This window comes from Phyllobates terribilis, unplaced genomic scaffold (genome assembly GCF_046119375.1).
Source record: "Phyllobates terribilis strain yellow unplaced genomic scaffold, ASM4611937v1 Scaffold_7__3_contigs__length_470593459, whole genome shotgun sequence".
Taxonomy (NCBI): domain Eukaryota; kingdom Metazoa; phylum Chordata; class Amphibia; order Anura; family Dendrobatidae; genus Phyllobates; species Phyllobates terribilis.
This window is the reverse complement of record NW_027362767.1, coordinates 127,962,774-127,980,172: the sequence shown is the minus strand read 5'-3', so window position 1 is coordinate 127,980,172 and position 17,399 is coordinate 127,962,774. Positions and strand designations below refer to the sequence as shown.

Here is a 17,399-nt window from a genome sequence, read left to right as displayed (position 1 = left end):
ATATGCATGTGCTCTGGTGCTCTCATTATGTATTCATGTATTCCTATTGCCTACTGTTTTAAATATTACCTGTGTAATTTCTGTTCAATACTGAAAATTTACATCCCCCAATATGGCCTCCAACGCCCTCACATGTGCAGTAGCGTCTTTTGGTTGCCAAGAGATGCTACTGCACAAGTGCCGGGGCCATATTGCTGTAGGCAAATTTATTTTTTCTCTAGCAAAATGGCGCCCGCGCATGTGCTGTAGCATCGGCAAGTGATAGATGCTACTGTGCATGTGCGGGCGCCGGAGGCCATATTGGGGGATGTAAATTTTCAGTTTTGAACAGAAATTACACAGGCAATATTTACAACAGTAGGCAGGTGACTGAAAGCACAATGACCTGTCACAAGGCACAGATAGGAATACATGAATACATAATGAGAGCACCAGAGCACATGTATATCATTATGGCAGAACTGAAAATAAAGATTACAGGAGAACCACTGGACTGATTTCATCATCAAAGGTATCATTTTACTCAGTGTAATGGCACCCACCTGACAGTGTATGTAGATTAATAAGCACAATCCTGCTGACAGGTGCGCTTTAAGTGGCATGAATAGTATTTGAGTGCCAGTATAGGAGGCTTTATTGAAGCATAGATGTGTCCGTCATATTTCCTCTTGGCTCAACATGACCCAAAGGTAGAGATGAGTGAACCCGAAGTTAAATGTTCAGCATTCGTACCGGACAGTTAGTGTCCGGTGACAAACGCCGAAAACGGACTTCTCCCCAAAGTCCATTGCAATGTTTGGAGTTCCAGGGAAAGTCTTTTGCAGAGAGAGAGATAATTTTCCAGCCAAAAGTTCGGGTTCTCTTTGTTTTCAATGGGGTTGGGGTTTTTGTTCAAGTTTGGGTACAGTTCTGGCACATGAACCGAACTTTGGAATAAAGTTCGGGTTGGGTTCCAGAACCTGAACTTCCACGGGTCTGCTTATCCCTACCCAAAGGGTATGGTGCGCGATGACCAGCTTTTTTTAAAAAAAAACAAAACATAATTTTGAGGCACACTACCATAAGACGTCTATACTAAAGATCTTTTTGGAGTGTTGCCTGTTTTCTTATACAATATATTGTGACAGTCACTGATATGATATATGAGGGGAGGTATGTGTCACGCAGGTTGGTAGCCTGTGTGAACTGAAACCAATAAACTTCCTGCCAGCATGTTATATGCTGGGGGTTGACTCTTTTAAAGGGTGTGGTTTGATGGGAATGACAGAGATGGGAGGGAAGTCATTCCCCATATCTCCACCTCACGGTTTGGCTTAGCAACGTTTAAATGTTCAGTCCTGGTTTTTTTTCTGTTGTTGAGTTTGGAGAGGCAAAGACTCCAGACTGGAATGCTTCAGCTCAGAGAGGAACTGAAAGCCGGGACTACAACCCGTGTGGGTGAAACCCACACTGCTATGGACTGTGCTATCGTTTATCTTTTGTTTTCTTGTTTTGCCAGTAAGGCTGTGATTATTTTTGCTGGAGCTTCAGGGCTATATGCCACATAATAAAACCTGCAGAGAAAACACGGTTCCTGAGTCTACTTCCCGAAGCGGCCGAGTGAGGTGTCTTACCACAATATATATAACAACGAGATAGTTGTTTGGGAGGCTTTGCACCCATTTTTTACCAACTTGGTGCTGTTCCGGTATTTTTCAATATATACTATAGACCAGATATATAAAAAAACAAAAACATAATTTTGAGAACCTCCGTCATAAGACGTCTTTACAAGTGTTGAGCGAACATGCTCGACACTGCTTGGTACTCGCCCGAGCATCAAACTACTCAGGATGTTCAGCGAGCACCGAGCATTTCCGGGTTACTCGGGCGGGAGCTTGGTCTCCGCCCTGCATGTTTGGCGCTCTTTACAGAGCCAATGAATATGCAGGGATTGCCAGCCAGTCACTGTAATGCTGCAGCCATGTTGGTTGTGGGCATTACAGTGATTGGCTGGCCGCACAGCATCATCTCGAGTATTTAAAACCGGGTGCCGCCATCTTGGACACAGTCGCTCCGGATCAGACAGTGTAGGGAGAGTGCTGCTGAGCTAGGGAGAGATTTATACTGCAAAATAGGTAGTGTAGGGTCTCTAAAGCCTGCAAAATCAAACAAACAGTCCTTCTGAGGACTAATATCCATCCCAGATATCAGGCAGGCAGGCTGTATAGGAGACGCAGTTGTTATACCAGCAAATGCTGCATTACAGTCCTGTGTGCTGCTGCTGCTCAAATTGCTAGACTTAGCCCCAGGTCTCAGGGGCCAGGAAAAATCCTTTTTTTTTCATCTAAATCCTGTTTGTTTGTTTTTTTCCTCAGTCAGACTGTACAAATACCAATCTTATTTACCTTTTGGTATTCCCCCCTCCCAAAAAAATTGAGTGTGTCTGTGAGTGTTCAGACACAAATATATCTGTTTAAAAGAGTCTGGTTTCGGCCAGGTAACTAGAACTGTGGTTTTGCAGTTCCACGGTTCAAATCTCTGTATTATCCACCTTTCTGCCTTTTTTACATAAAAAAAAACAGTTTGAGTGTCTCGCTGACTGTTCAGACACAAATATATCTGTTTAAAAGATTCTGGTGTAGGCCAGAGAACTAGAACTGTGGTTTTCCTCTTCCACGGTTCTAATCTCCTTTTTATTACCCTTTTTCCATTGATAGTGCGAGTGTAAGCTATTTTACTTCATTTACAATGGGCAAGGCGCGTGGCAAGGGACGTGGAACTGAACGTTCTGGTGATGGTGCGTGCAGAGGATGGGGCCGTGGCCAAGATGAAAATATGCCACAACCAACAGCCACATCTTCTCGCTCTCAGTTCTTGACCAAATTACTAGGGAAGCACACAACAACACCACTATTGCGAACTGATCAGTGTGAACAGGTTATTAATTGGATAGCAGATAATACTTCCAGTCACCTGGGCACCACCACCTCCTGTCTGTCTTCCACGCGGTCAAGTCTTAGTAGCCGTGAGTCTCGACCGCATATTCCTCCTCACCCTGATGCTCCTTCCTCCCACCATGCCGAGTGTCATCAGACAGCAACTGATCCCACAGTTGGACACTCTGAAGAGCTGTTCACTGGTCCATTTCCATATTTGGGCCCCTCGCCTGCTCCGCTTGAAGTGGTGGAAGAGGAGATCCCATGTAGCTATGGCCAAATATTTGAACAGCCACGGCCACAGGAGGGCGACGCTGGCAATTTATCACAAGAGGTGGACGATGACGAGACAAAATTGCCACGAAGTGAGGAGGAGGATCATGGTGCGCAAGTGGAAGAGGAGGAGGTGGTGGATGATCTAGTAACTGACCCAACGTGGCAGGAGGACACGCAGAGCGAGGCCAGCAGCACACAGGGGGAGGGAGGCAGAGTACCCCAACAGGCAGGAAGAAGCAGTGTGGTGGCCGCACACAGAAGGCGGGCAACCGTTCCCCGTAACACCAACACGAGGGACATTGCCAGTACAACCGGTAGGTCTTCCAGAGTCTGGAATATTTTTAAAGACTCTGCTGATAACCCCAAAAAGGCCATTTGTACCACCTGCCAGGCCAGCATCAGCAGGGGTGACAAAACTACCAGCCTGACCCCCACCAGCATGATCAGGCACATGGCAGCAAAGCACCCGACTTTGTGGGGTGAACCCCAGGTTCCACGACCAGTGTCAGCGGGTGTCACCACTGCTCCTTCTGCTGTTGTGCGTGTAAGAGAACCCCCTGTTGTGCGTGCAAGGCTCGAAAATGCTCGAGTCTCCCATAGACTAACATTGGGCTCGTTGCTCGGTTCGAGCACCCGAGTATCACGGTGAGCTCGGCCCGAGCTTCGAGCACCCGAGCATTTTAGTGCTCGCTCATCTCTAGTCTTTACTATATGGGTCTATTTGGACCATTCAGTGGTTGTGATCTGAACTGCAGCAAGGCTTCTGCTAGCATGTGATGATACTGCGTAGAATTTATATGATGAGAAACTGGAGTTCTTAACTGTCAAGCTGCCTGAATCGTGGGCAGCATGAATCCAAGCCTGTGTGATTTCAGCTGAGTATGATTTACTCTGAAATGTCACGGCATTTCAAAGAATACATACCTTGAAAAGTCTGGTGGGGAGAATATAGAGAGACCTGATTAGTCCGATGTGTTCCCCGGAAATCTTCTTCCCGCATTGCTCCAGGTGATTGACAGTTTTCTCCCTGTTTACACACATGGATTGGGAGAAGCCAGACTAGACAGGTCTCTCGCTAAAGTCCCCGGACAGTATTTCAGACTGTTTTCTCCTCTACATTTCAGAGTATAACATTCCCTGCTGTAATCGCGCAGCCAGGTTCAGATTCACATTCTCCCGCCAATCGAATCTTGATTGTTTTAAAAAAGACTTCGATGCTTTTCAGAAGAAAATAACATAATGATAGAAATGTGTAAAGTTCTTTTCTGAATGTTTAGTCCAGAGGATGGACACTTAGGATCAAGAGGGAAAGATTAGCTGTTTTAGGGTAGACGGATCATGCATTGTGGTTGTACATATACCCCTTCCCTGTATCCGTTCTCTTCCCATGGATCAACTGGATGGACATTTGTCTTTTTTCAACAGTATTAACTATGTAACTATATGAATCTAGTGACAGTTTCCCCATAACAAAATTCAGCAAGAGGTAAAGGTGGACAGTGGACACATCTGGATATAGTACACAAATGCAAGGTCTGGAAGGTTATTTAACTAATGTGCACAAAGCAGAATACAGATGCAATGTCTGATGGGTTATTTTACTAGTGTGCACACAATAATATACCAATGTTAGCTCTGGAAGGATATTTTACTACTGTGCACACAGTAGTATACAGATGCAATGTCTGGAAGGTTATTTAACTAATGTGCACAAAGTAGAATACAGATGCAATGTCTGATGGGTTATTTTACTAGTGTGCACACAGTAATATACAAATGTTAGCTCTGGAGGGATATTTTACTACTGTGCACACAGTAGTATACAGATGCAAGGTCTGGAAGGTTATTTTACTAATGTGCACTCAGTAGTGAACAGTAGCAAGGTCTGGAGGGTAATTTCACTAATATGCACACAGTAGTTTACAAGTGAAAGGTCTGGAGGGTTATTTTACCAGCGTGCACACAGTAGTATACAGATGGAAGGTCTGGAGGGCAATTTGACTAATGTGCACACAGTAGTATACAGATGCAAGGTCTGGAGAGTTATTTCACTAATGTGCACACAGTAGTAAACAGCAGCAAGGTCTGGAGGGTAATTTCACTAATATGCACACAGTAGTTTACAAGTGAAAGGTCTGGAGGGTTATTTTACCAGCGTGCACACAGTAGTATACAGATGGAAGGTCTGGAGGGCAATTTGACTAATGTGCACACAGTAGTATACAGATGCAAGGTCTGGAGAGATATTTCACTAATGTGCACATAGTATTTAGAGATGCAAGGCCTGGAGGGTTATTTCACTAATGTGCACACAGTAGTATACAGTAACAAGGCCTGGAGGGTTATTTTTACTAGTGTATACAAAACAGTATAAAGTAGCAAGGTCTGGAGGGTTATTTTACTAGTGTATACAAAGTAGTATACAGATGCAAGGTCCGGAGGGTTATATTACCAGTGTGCACACAGTAGTATACAGATGCAAGGTCTGGAGGTTTATTTTACCAGTGTGCACACAGTAGTATACAGTAGCAACATCTGGAGGGTTATTTCACTAATGTGCACACAGTAGAATACAGTAGCATACAGTAGCAAGGTCTGGAGGCTATTTTACTAGCGTGTACACAGTAGTATACAGATGCAAGGTCTGGAGGTTTATTTTACCAGTGTGCACACAGTAGTATACAGTAGCAACATCTGGAGGGTTATTTTACTAATGTGCACACAGTAGTGAACAGTAGCAAGGTCTGGAGGGTAAATTCACTAATGTGCAAACAGTAGTATACAGATGAAAGGTCTGGAGAGTTATTTCACTAATGTGCACACAGTAGTATACAGGTGCAAGGTCTGGAGGGTTATTTTACCAGCGTGTACACAGTAATACACAGATGCAAGGTCTGGAGGGTTATTTTACTAATGTGCACTCAGTAGTTTACAAGTGAAAGGTCTGGAGGGTTATTTTACCAGCGTGCACACAGTAGTATACAGATGGAAGGTCTGGAGGGCAATTTCACGAATGTGCACACAGTAGTATACAGATGCAAGGTCTGGAGAGATATTTCACTAATGTGCACATAGTATTTAGAGATGCAAGGCCTGGAGGGTTATTTCACTAATGTGCACACAGTAGTATACAGATGCAAGGTCTCAAGGGTTATTTTACCAGTGTGAACACAGTAGTATACAGTAGGAAGGTCTGGAGGGTTATTTAACTAGAGTGTACACAGTAATACACAGATGCAAGGTTTGGAGGGTTATTTTACTAAAAGGCACACAGTAGTATACAGTAGCAAGGTCTGGAGGGTAATTTCACTAATGTGCACATAGTATTTACAGATGCAAGGCCTGGAGGGTTATTTTATCAGTGTGCACACAGTAGTATACAGTAGCAAGGTCTAAATGGTTATTATACCAGTGTGCACACAGTAGTATACAGTAGCCAGATCTGAAGGGTTATTTTACCAATGTGCATACAGTAGTATACAGCTGAAAGGTCTGGAGGGTTATTTTACTAGCATATACAAAGTAATATACAGATGCCAGGTCTGGAGGGTTATTTCACTAATGTGCACACAGTAGTATAAAGATACAAGGTCTGGAGGGTTATTTTACCAGTGTGCACACAGTAGTATACAGATGCAAGGTCTGGAGGGTTATTTCACTAATGTGCACACAGTAATATACAGATGCAAGGTCTGGAGGGTTATTTTACAAGTGTGCACACAGTAGTATACAGATTCAAGGTCTGAAGGGTTATTTTACTAGCGTATACAAAGTAGTATACAGATGCAAGGTCTGGAGGGTTATTTTACAAAAGTGCACACAGTAGTACATAGATGTAAGGTCTGGAGGGTTATTTTACCAGTGTGCACACAGTATTATACAGTAGAAAAGTCTGGAGGGTTATTTCACTAATGTGCACACAGTAGTATACAGATGTAAGGTCTGGAGGGTTATTTTACCACTGTGCACACAGTAGTATACAGATGCAAGGTCTGGAGGTTTATTTTACCAGTGTGCACACAGTAGTATACAGATTCAAGGTCTGGAGGGTTATTTTACTAGCGTATACAAAGTAGTATACAGATGCCAGGTCTGGAGGGTTATTTCACAAAAGTGCACACAGTAGTATATAGATGTAAGGTCTGGAGGGTTATTTTACCACTGTGCACACAGTAGTATACAGATGCAAGGTCTGGAAGGTTATTGTACCTGTGTGCACACAGTAGTATACAGATTCAAGGTCTGGAGGGTTATTTTACTAGCATATGCAAAGTAGTATACAGATGCCAGGTCTGGAGGGTTATTTCACAAAAGTGCACACAGTAGTATATAGATGTAAAGTCTGGAGGGTTATTTTACCAGTGTGCACACAGTAGTATACAGATGCAAGGTCTAGAGGGTTATTTTACCAGTGTGCACACAGTAGTATACAGATTTAAGGTCTGGAGGGTTATTTTACTAGCGTATAGAAAGTCGTATGCAGATGCCAGGCCTTGAGGGTTATTTCACTAATGTGCACACAGTAGTATACAGATGCAAGTTCTGGAGGGTTATTTTACCAGTGTGCACACAGTAGTATACCGATGCAAGGTCTGGAGGGTTAATTTACCAATGTGCACACAGTAGTATACAGATGCAAGGTCTGGAGGGTTATTTTACCAGTGTGCACACAGTAGTATACAGATTCAAGGTCAGGAGGGTTATTTTACTAGCGTATGCAAAGTAGTATACAGATGCCAGGTCTGGAGGGTTATTTCACAAAAGTGCACACAGTAGTATATAGATGTAAGGTCTGGAGGGTTATTTTACCACTGTGCACACAGTAGTATACAGATGCAAGGTCTGGAGGGTTATTTTACCAGTGTGCACACAGTAGTATACAGATTCAAGGTCTGGAGGGTTATTTTACTAGCGTATACAAAGTAGTATACAGATGCCAGGTCTGGAGGGTTATTTCACAAAAGTGCACACAGTAGTATATAGATGTAAAGTCTGGAGGGTTATTTTACCAGTGTACACACAGTAGTATACAGATGCAAGGTCGGGAGGGTTATTTTACCAGTGTGCACACAGTAGTATACAGATTTAAGGTCTGGAGGGTTATTTTACTAGCGTATACAGATTCAAGGTCTGGAGGGTTATTTTACTAGCGTATACAAAGTAGTATACAGATGCCAGGCCTTGGGGGTTATTTCACTAATGTGCACACAGTAGTATACAGATGCTAGGTCTGGAGGGTTATTTTACCAGTGTGCACACAGTAGTATACAGATTCAAGGTCTGGAGGGTTATTTTACCAGTGTGCACACAGTAGTATACAGTAGAAAAGTCTGGAGTGTTATTTCACTAATGTGCACACAGTAGTATACAGATGTAAGGTCTGAAGGGTTATTTTACCACTGTGCACACAGTAGTATACAGATGCAAGGTCGGGAGGGTTATTTTACCAGTGTGAACACAGTAGTATACAGATTCAAGGTCTGGAGGGTTATTTTACTAGCGTATACAAAGTAGTATACAGATGCCAGGTCTGGAGGGTTATTTCACAAAAGTGCACACAGTAGTATATAGATGCAAAGTCTGGAGGGTTATTTTACCAGTGTGCACACAGTAGTATACAGATGCAAGGTCTGGAGGGTTATTTTACCAGTGTGCACACAGTAGTATACAGATGCAAGGTCTGGAGGGTTATTTTACCAGTGTGCACACAGTAGTATACAGATTTAAGGTCTGGAGGGTTATTTTACTAGCGTATACAAAGTAGTATGCAGATGCCAGGCCTTGAGGGTTATTTCACTAATGTGCACACAGTAGTATACAGATGCAAGTTCTGGAGGGTTATTTTACCAGTTTGCACACAGTAGTATACCGATGCAAGGTCTGGAGGGTTAATTTACCAATGTGCACACAGTAGTATACAGATGCAAGGTCTGGAGGGTTATTTTACCAGTGTGCACACAGTAGTATACAGATTCAAGGTCAGGAGGGTTATTTTACTAGCGTATGCAAAGTAGTATACAGATGCCAGCTCTGGAGGGTTATTTCACAAAAGTGCACACAGTAGTATATAAATGTAAGGTCTGGAGGGTTATTTTACCAGTGTGCACACAGTAGTATACAGATGCAAGGTCGGGAGGGTTATTTTACCAGTGTGCACACAGTAGTATACAGATTTAAGGTCTGGAGGGTTATTTTACTAGCGTATACAAAGTAGTATACAGATTCAAGGTCTGGAGGGTTATTTTACTAGCGCATACAAAGTAGTATACAGATGCCAGGCCTTGAGGGTTATTTCACTAATGTGCACACAGTAGTATACAGATTCAAGGTCTGGAGGGTTATTTTACCAGCATGTACATAGTAGTATACAGAATCCGGTATTCAAGTGCTTACTCATATTTTACTTCCATATACAGTACAGACCAAAAGTTTGGACACACCTTCTCATTTAAAGATTTTTCTGTATTCTCATAGCTATGAAAATTGTACATTCACATTGAAGGCATCAAAACTATGAATTAACACATGTGGAATTATATACTTAACAAAAAAGTGTGAAACAACTGAAAATATGTCTTATATTCTAGGTTCTTCAAAGTAGCCACCTTTTGCTTTGATGACTGCTTTGCACACTCTTGGCATTCTCTTGATGAGCTTCAAGAGGTAGTCACCGGAAATGGTCTTCCAACAATCTTGAAGGAGTTCCCAGAGATGCTTAGCACTTGTTGGCCCTTTTGCCTTCACTCTGCGGTCCAGCTCACCCCAAACCATCTCGATTGGGTTCAGGTCTGGTGACTGTGGAAGCCAGGTCATCTGGCGTAGCACCCCATCACTCTCCTTCTTGGTAAAATAGCCCTTAAGCAGCATGGAGGTGTGTTTGGGGTCATTGTCCTGTTGAAAAATAAATGATGGTCCAACTAAACACAAACCGGATGGAATAGCATGCCATTGCAAGATGCTGTGGTAGCCATGCTGGTTCAGTATGCCTTCAATTTTGAATAAATCCCCAACAGTGTCACCAGCAAAGCACCCCCACACCATCACACCTCCTCCTCCATGCTTCACGGTGGGAACCAGGCATGTAGAGTCCATCCGTTCACCTTTTCTGCGTCGCACAAAGACACGGTGGTTGGAACCAAAGATCTCAAATTTGGACTCATCAGACCAAAGCACAAATTTCCACTGGTCTAATGTCCATTCCTTGTGTTCTTTAGCCCAAACAAGTCTCTTCTGCTTGTTGCCTGTCCTTAGCAGTGGTTTCCTAGCAGCTATTTCACCATGAAGGCCTGGTGCACAAAGTCTCCTCTTAACAGTTGTTGAAGAGATGTGTCTGCTGCTAGAACTCTGTGTGGCATTGACCTGGTCTCTAATCTGAGCTGCTGTTAACGTGCGATTTCTGAGGCTGGTGACTCGGAAAAACTTATCCTCAGAAGCAGAGGTGACTCTTGGTCTTCCTTTCCTGGGGCGGTCCTCATGTGTGCCAGTTTCTTTGTAGCTCTTGATGGTTTTTGCAACTGCACTTGGGGGCACTTTCAAAGTTTTCCCAATTTTTCATACTGACTGATCTTCATTTCATTTTTCTATACTTAGCTGCTTTTTTCTTGCCAAAATACAAATTCTAACAGTCTATTCAGTAGGACTATCAGCTGTGTATCCACCTGACTTCTGCACAACACAACTGATGGTCCCAACCCCATTTATAAGGCAAGAAATCCCACTTATTAAACCTGACAGGGCACACCTGTGAAGTGAAAACCATTTCCGGTGACTACCTCTTGAAGCTCATCAAGAGAATGCCAAGAGTGTGCAAAGCGGTCATCAAAGCAAAAGGTGGCTACTTTGAAGAACCTAGAAAATGTGACATATTTTCAGTTGTTTCACATTTTTTTGTTAAGTATATAATTCCACATGTGTTAATTCATAGTTTTGATGCCTTCAGTGTGAATGTACAATTTTCATAGTCATGAAAATACAGAAAAATCTTTAAATGAGAAGGTGTGTCCAAACTTTTGGTCTGTACTGTATATATATATACACACACCTGTACTGGGCGCTTACCTTACTGGTGTGGAGTAAGCAGAGTGGTCGGATCTCGGAGGCGCTGTTTGATTAGCAGTGTATACCGCCTCTCCCCGGAATACTGTCTTGCTTCCATTATTTCCCCACTACTTAGAGTCAGGGTCGGGGGCTGTGAATAATGAGCGTTATGGGGGCTTACACCACATCCAGTGACTTCAGAAGAGACTGATGCACTATTCACACCTCTCCGACCTCCGGATTACATATACATCACTCCAATGAGGGCTCTTAAGGGACGAAACCCTATCAAGTTCGGATTACCTGTTAAAGGTCACAATCATTTATTTTCTCTACAGGAAAGGTCAATTAATCATCGATGTGACCCTGCAATTAACACTCAAAGCTAACACACATTTACATCAGAACTCCAGGCTGCATCATTATTATCAATCTAGATTATTACTGTAGATTTCTATCATTTATTACAGCAATTATCAAGCACATCGTCAATGATTGCATCAGTAATTCTGAAAAGAAATCACGTAAGACCCTTCCATATTGTCTCATTCAAGTTTCCCATTGTTCTTGTAGTGCTTACTTGGGCTTCCTCATGGGAAGATGTTGGCATGTCTGATCCTAATCCATTCAGATCTATTGTAGGTTGTGGAGCTCTTTAGCTGGAGGCTAAATCTACAGCTTTGTGGATAATCAGTCAATAGAAATCTTTCCTGTGGCATTTTATCTGTCACAAGCCGCCTGATGGAGATAAAACAAGTGGCCATACATCCGCAATCTGATTAAGCCCTGTGTCATTACAGAGCCAGGAGACCCCGGTATTATTAGTGATAGACTGGAGACCGACAGGAGGAAGACTGTATAGATGGGAATAGATTAGGTATACATGGGATACATATTTGAAAATTGAGATATATTTATATATATGAGATACATATTAGAGTGATAAACACATAAAGAGACCGATAAGGACTGTCAATCATAAAAATATTAATCTATAACTATCAATAGGTAAGAGGGATATAGAAGAGATAACGCTACAGATGACAGATAAAAATGAGTAGACAGGTGAGCAGATAAGATGGATATAATATATAAAGAAGGTGAGCAGGACTCCAAATAGATGGTGCAAAAAAGTGGGGTACTTCATTGACCAATCTCACATAGATAGATAGATATGGGATAGATACAGTAGATAGATAGATAGATAGATAGATAGATAGATAGATAGATAGATAGACAGATAGATAGATATGGGATAGATAGATAGACAGATAGATAATGGATAGATAGGTAGATAGATAGATAGACAGATATGGGATAGATAGATAGATAGATAGATAGATATGGGATAGATAGATAGATAGATAGATAGATAGATAGATAGATAGATAATGGATAGATAGATAGATAGATAGATAGATAGATAGATAGATAGATAGAGATAGATAAAGAGAGATAGATAGATTGATAATGGATAGATAGTGATAAATAAATACATATGGAATAAATAGATAGATGATAGATAGATAGATAGATAATAGCTAGATAGATAGTATATACTGTAGATAAATAGATATATGGATAGATCACAGATAGATAGTAGATAGATGATAGATAGATAGATAGATATGAGACAGATGGATAGATCGATAGACAATAGATAGATAGACAATAGATAGATAGATAGATAGATAGATAGATAGATAGATAGATAGATAACACATATATGGCTTTCCATCCTATATATATATATATATATATAAAAGATGAAACCATAGAAAAGTGAAATGAAGCCTGAGTCTCCCCCTATGGTAGCAGTGCCCACCACACAGCACACTGTACAGACCTGTTGCTCCATACTTACATGGGGAGAGGATCGATGTGCTGTGAAGGCTTTGTGCTCTTCCCAGGCTGCAGACTCCAGCAGACCCAGGTAGTAAAGCTGCAGTTGATCACTTGGAGCCTGATCAGGGTCTTACTGTGACATCAATCACGGATTCTGGAGCTGCTTCCTACAAGGACCTCCTGTCACTGGAGATCTCTAGATGGAAAGGAAAGCCACAGGTTCTTCTCTTACAGAACAATCATTTTTCTGTGAGACTTGTCTGTCAATTCCTGGCAGCATATAGTGCGATCAGGGAATAGCCCAGCCCTGAGCCAGTGATGTATGTAGCAGAAAGCAAGGTACAAGAAGACCCCGTGCACAGCCCCCCCTGCACACACTGGGAGTACGAGGAGCTGTCCACTGCCCAGGTGCTGAACTCATTCTTCTTATCCTTTCACAAAAATTGTATTCTAGTAAACTTTTAGTTTTCTTCCTTCTTAAATTAGAAATGTGATTTGAACACATTTTATCAGTAGTGTTGATATCCTATTTTGCTACCTTCATTAAGAAAGTAGGTGCTAAAGTGCGTTTTACAAAGTACATGGATCCGTACTCCATATCTGGAGTACAGGTCGCCCAACTATGGGTATGGGGGCGGCAGAGTCTTCATACCGTGTGCACAGTCTCTTTGTATATAGCAAATATCAAAAGACTGACCATCACTTGCAAACAGAATTCTTGTCTGAACAGGTGCTTACTAAGAGTAGCCATCTCCATACATAACTAAGTTGCACTCTCCAGCTCTATAGTATGTAAACATGAAATATATGATATTAAAATTGCATTACTGCTCTAGAAAATAGGTTCCCAGCAAAAGAAGATCGCCTTGCTGCGGTGCTGAGCATGCATGAATTGGCCAAATTATGTGCTAAGTATATTCGATTTTTCCTATTTTCTAGCACAGTAATGCAATTCATATGTGATGTATTTCATGTTTTCATTCTATAGCGCTACAGAATGCAACTTTATTTGTTAGTTATGTATGGAGATGGCTACTCTTAGTATGCACCTGTTCAGACCAGTATTCTGTTTGGAAGTGACGGTCAGTCTTTTGATATTTGTATACATAGGCTTTCTGATTGAGCACTCAACCCATCAACCCATGGCGGTGTATATTACAGCAGGATCCTACCTACCCATAAATGTAGGCTTCAGCCCAGGACAGGAATCACATTAGGATAGGTTCTTATCAAAAGAAGTCCGCCTTGACGTGGCCTCTTGGCATGCATGAATTGGCCAAATTATGCGCCAAGAACCTTTGCTTTTTCCTGTTTTCTAGAGCAGTAATGCATTTCAAATACCACATATTTCATGTTTACACCTATTTGTTAGTCTTTGTGTATAACAGACACAGTTATGCTCATTAATGATGAGCGAGCATGTTTGCCACTGCTCTATACTCGACAGAGCATCGAGATGCTCAAGTATGCTCGTTACTCGCATTTGCTCGAGCACTAATCACAGGATGTTTCGTGCCTGTTAGACAGCTAATGAACATGCAGGGATTGCCCGCCATAAACTGTAATGCCGTAGCTGTCCCAATTTGCTGGAGGGCACAGGACACCACTCTTGAAGTCAGAACATTGCAAACAGGTGATCTGGTGGATGGTAATGCTTCCAGTATATTTACCAGCACCACCTTGTCTTCCACACAGTCCAGTCTCACTAGCCAAGAGTCTGGACTGCATAATCCTCACCCTGATCCTCCTTCCTCCCACCAATAGCGAGTCCCAGGAGACAAGTGATCCCACACTCGGACACTCCAAGGAGCTCTTTACATTTCCATTTATTGATTCTGGCCTCTCGCCCTGCATGTTTCAAAAGGGACATGAGGAGATCGCGTGTAGTGATACTCAAATATTTGAGCAGTCACGGTCAGAAAAAGATGACTGTGGGGAATGGCAATTAGTGTCTCAAGAGGTAGTTGATGAGACACAGTTACCAACAAGTGATGTTGTTAAGACAACAAGTCAGGAAGACCAGAGTACGGAAGTGGAAGACGAGGTGGTGGATGATGAAATCACTGACCCAACCTGGGAAGGTGCCATGCAGTGTGAGGACAGACGCACAGGGGGGGAGGGATCCGCAGCACCACAACAGTCAGGAAGAGGCAGTGTGGTGGCCAGAGTGAGTAGGTGGGCAACTGTTACCCAGAGCACCCACATGCGGCATGTTCCCTGACCAGGGGTTAGGTGTTCCCTAGTCTGGTGCTTTTTTAAAGAAAGTTTGGAAGATAAAAGAATGGTCATTTGCTATACCAAGATAAGCAGGGGCTTAACCACCACCAGCATGTTCAGGCACATGTCCTCAAAGCACTCAAGTAGTTGGGCCGAACGCCTGGGTCTACAATCAGTATCTGCGCATGACACCACTGCCTCTTGCCCTTTGGTACATGCTTCCAATCCCCTGTCTAGGACTCAGGCACAAATGCCTCCCGTCCTGCACCTGTCGTTGCACATTCGCAAGCACCATCAGCAACTACATTGAATTCTTTGTCTCAACGCAACTACAGCGTCCCTACCCCAGTCCTTGGAATGCAAAAAGAAATATCCTGGATAAAAAACTAGATTAATTTGCGCTGCCCTGTGGGCCAAAGTAATTAGATCTCAGGTGTTAGCAGGTATATAAAAGCGGCTGAATAACAACCTAAATAGATTGGTAAATTAAAATAACAATTTAATGGTAAAGTTTAAAAGGACAATGACAATTTAATATAGAAATTTAAAAGTACAACGAATATAAAATATTAAAATGGCTAGAGGTAATGACAATGATTGAGATAAATGGTGGGTATCGGCGTGGAATAAAAGGTGCAAGTGAAGTCCTTGTCAGATCCTGGTTAGTCAGCTGGTTAGCAGTTCGTAAGAGTCCGCTTGTATAATAGTAGGAAGCGGGGGCCAAAGTATGGGTGACAGTCCAGTTGCTGGGTCTAGAAAAAACGGAGGAGGGGGAAATTAATATAGGGAAGGTAACTGATGTAATAGCTGAATAGAGATGAATGGTAGTTACCTAAGGTACTAGGTTTGGTGTAAGTACTCAAGTGGCGGGAGGCCTTGTGAAGACACTGTGAAAGGTATAAACATGAAAAATCAGTATAATGCTAGCAAATAAATAAGTGGAGTGTAAATGGTAGTTACCAGTAAAGATGGATGTGAGCCTTGTTAGGTAGGATGAAGAGTGAGCCCACTAATAGATGTTAAAAGGTTCTTTGGAGACCTGTGTAGATGGGAGAATACAAGGTGAAAATAGGGATGAGGTTGATTGTTGATTCTAAATGATGGAGGTAGAGGTTATTACTTGCTTGAATGGGGAACGTGTGTGGTCCCAAAAATAGGGGCACGCTCCTAGGTGATAAAAGGACCGATGTTCTGGCTGGGAGGGGGGGGGGTGGGTATGACCTCCAAAGTCCAATTGGCTGTTATGATCAATAGGATGATGCTTGGATCACTTAGGTGATCTGAGGAGGGAATAAGAATGGAGGTTAAAAAAAAAAAAAAAAATGGCACTGAATGGTAGTTCACTTAATGTACTGAGGGACTTGGAACAAATAGGGTGAAATCTGGGGGAGGGAAAAGAGAGTGCCGACTATATTGGTTGTTTATGGTAGGCTAGAGCGTCGGAGGTTTTGCAGCCTACCTCCTTGGTAGAAGAGATCTTTGCTGTAGTGGTCAGTGCGCGTTTCTTGAATGATAATGATGAAGCTTGATGGTAGGAGGTTTTGGGGCTTACCTTCGGGATGTTGAAGGTGGAAGCCTGCGTCTTCGAGTGTCCGTCTGAGCGGAGATGAAAGGGCGGTTCTTACCTCCGTTTCTATGGTGGAGTCCCCCGGGTGGGTAGCTGGAGAGAAGGATGGGTGGGGGATGCAGGAGCAGAGTCCCGGCCGGCGACTACTGCTCTGTACCTTACCGCACGTGTAATTGTGGAACTGGTGCAGGACCTAGGAGGACCTGATGTGACGTCACAGTCACGTGTAGATCACGTGATTCAATGGAAGACGGTGTGGCAGAAGGACCAATTCCTACTAGTTTCGAAAGCTCCGGCTTTCTTCATCAGGGATCACCTACTAGCGCTACCGACTGATGCTCAAAAAGAAATATCCAGCCACTCACACACAGGCCCAAATACTAAACGGGCACATTTTCAAACTTCTTGCCCTGGATATGTTGCCATTTAGGCTTGTGAACACTGAGGTTTTCCACAACTGCATGGTGGCTGGCCCTTGGTACTTGGTCGCCAGCTGCCACTATTTTTTCCCAGTGTGCCGTCCCCGCATTACAGAAGCA

The 17,399-nt window shown here is 42.8% G+C and overlaps 1 protein-coding gene and 1 long non-coding RNA gene across 2 annotated transcripts in view; both read right to left on the bottom strand.

The window, feature by feature from the left end:
• LOC141152935 (prolactin-releasing peptide receptor-like) overlaps nucleotides 1-13,508 on the bottom strand; it is a 70,387-nt gene extending 56,879 nt beyond the window's left edge. Inside the window, exon 1 of the mRNA XM_073637575.1 lies at nucleotides 13,096-13,508. The gene's annotated coding sequence lies outside the window, so the exon portion shown is untranslated. The remainder of the gene's footprint in view (nucleotides 1-13,095) is intronic.
• A 2,267-nt stretch (nucleotides 13,509-15,775) lies between these two features.
• LOC141152934 (uncharacterized) lies at nucleotides 15,776-16,345 on the bottom strand. Its single transcript, XR_012247202.1, has 3 exons — nucleotides 16,254-16,345; nucleotides 16,126-16,180; nucleotides 15,776-16,045 (listed from the first exon to the last, which is right to left on the bottom strand). It is a non-coding gene; the product is annotated as an uncharacterized lncRNA (long non-coding RNA).
• Nucleotides 16,346-17,399: the final 1,054 nt, after the last annotated feature.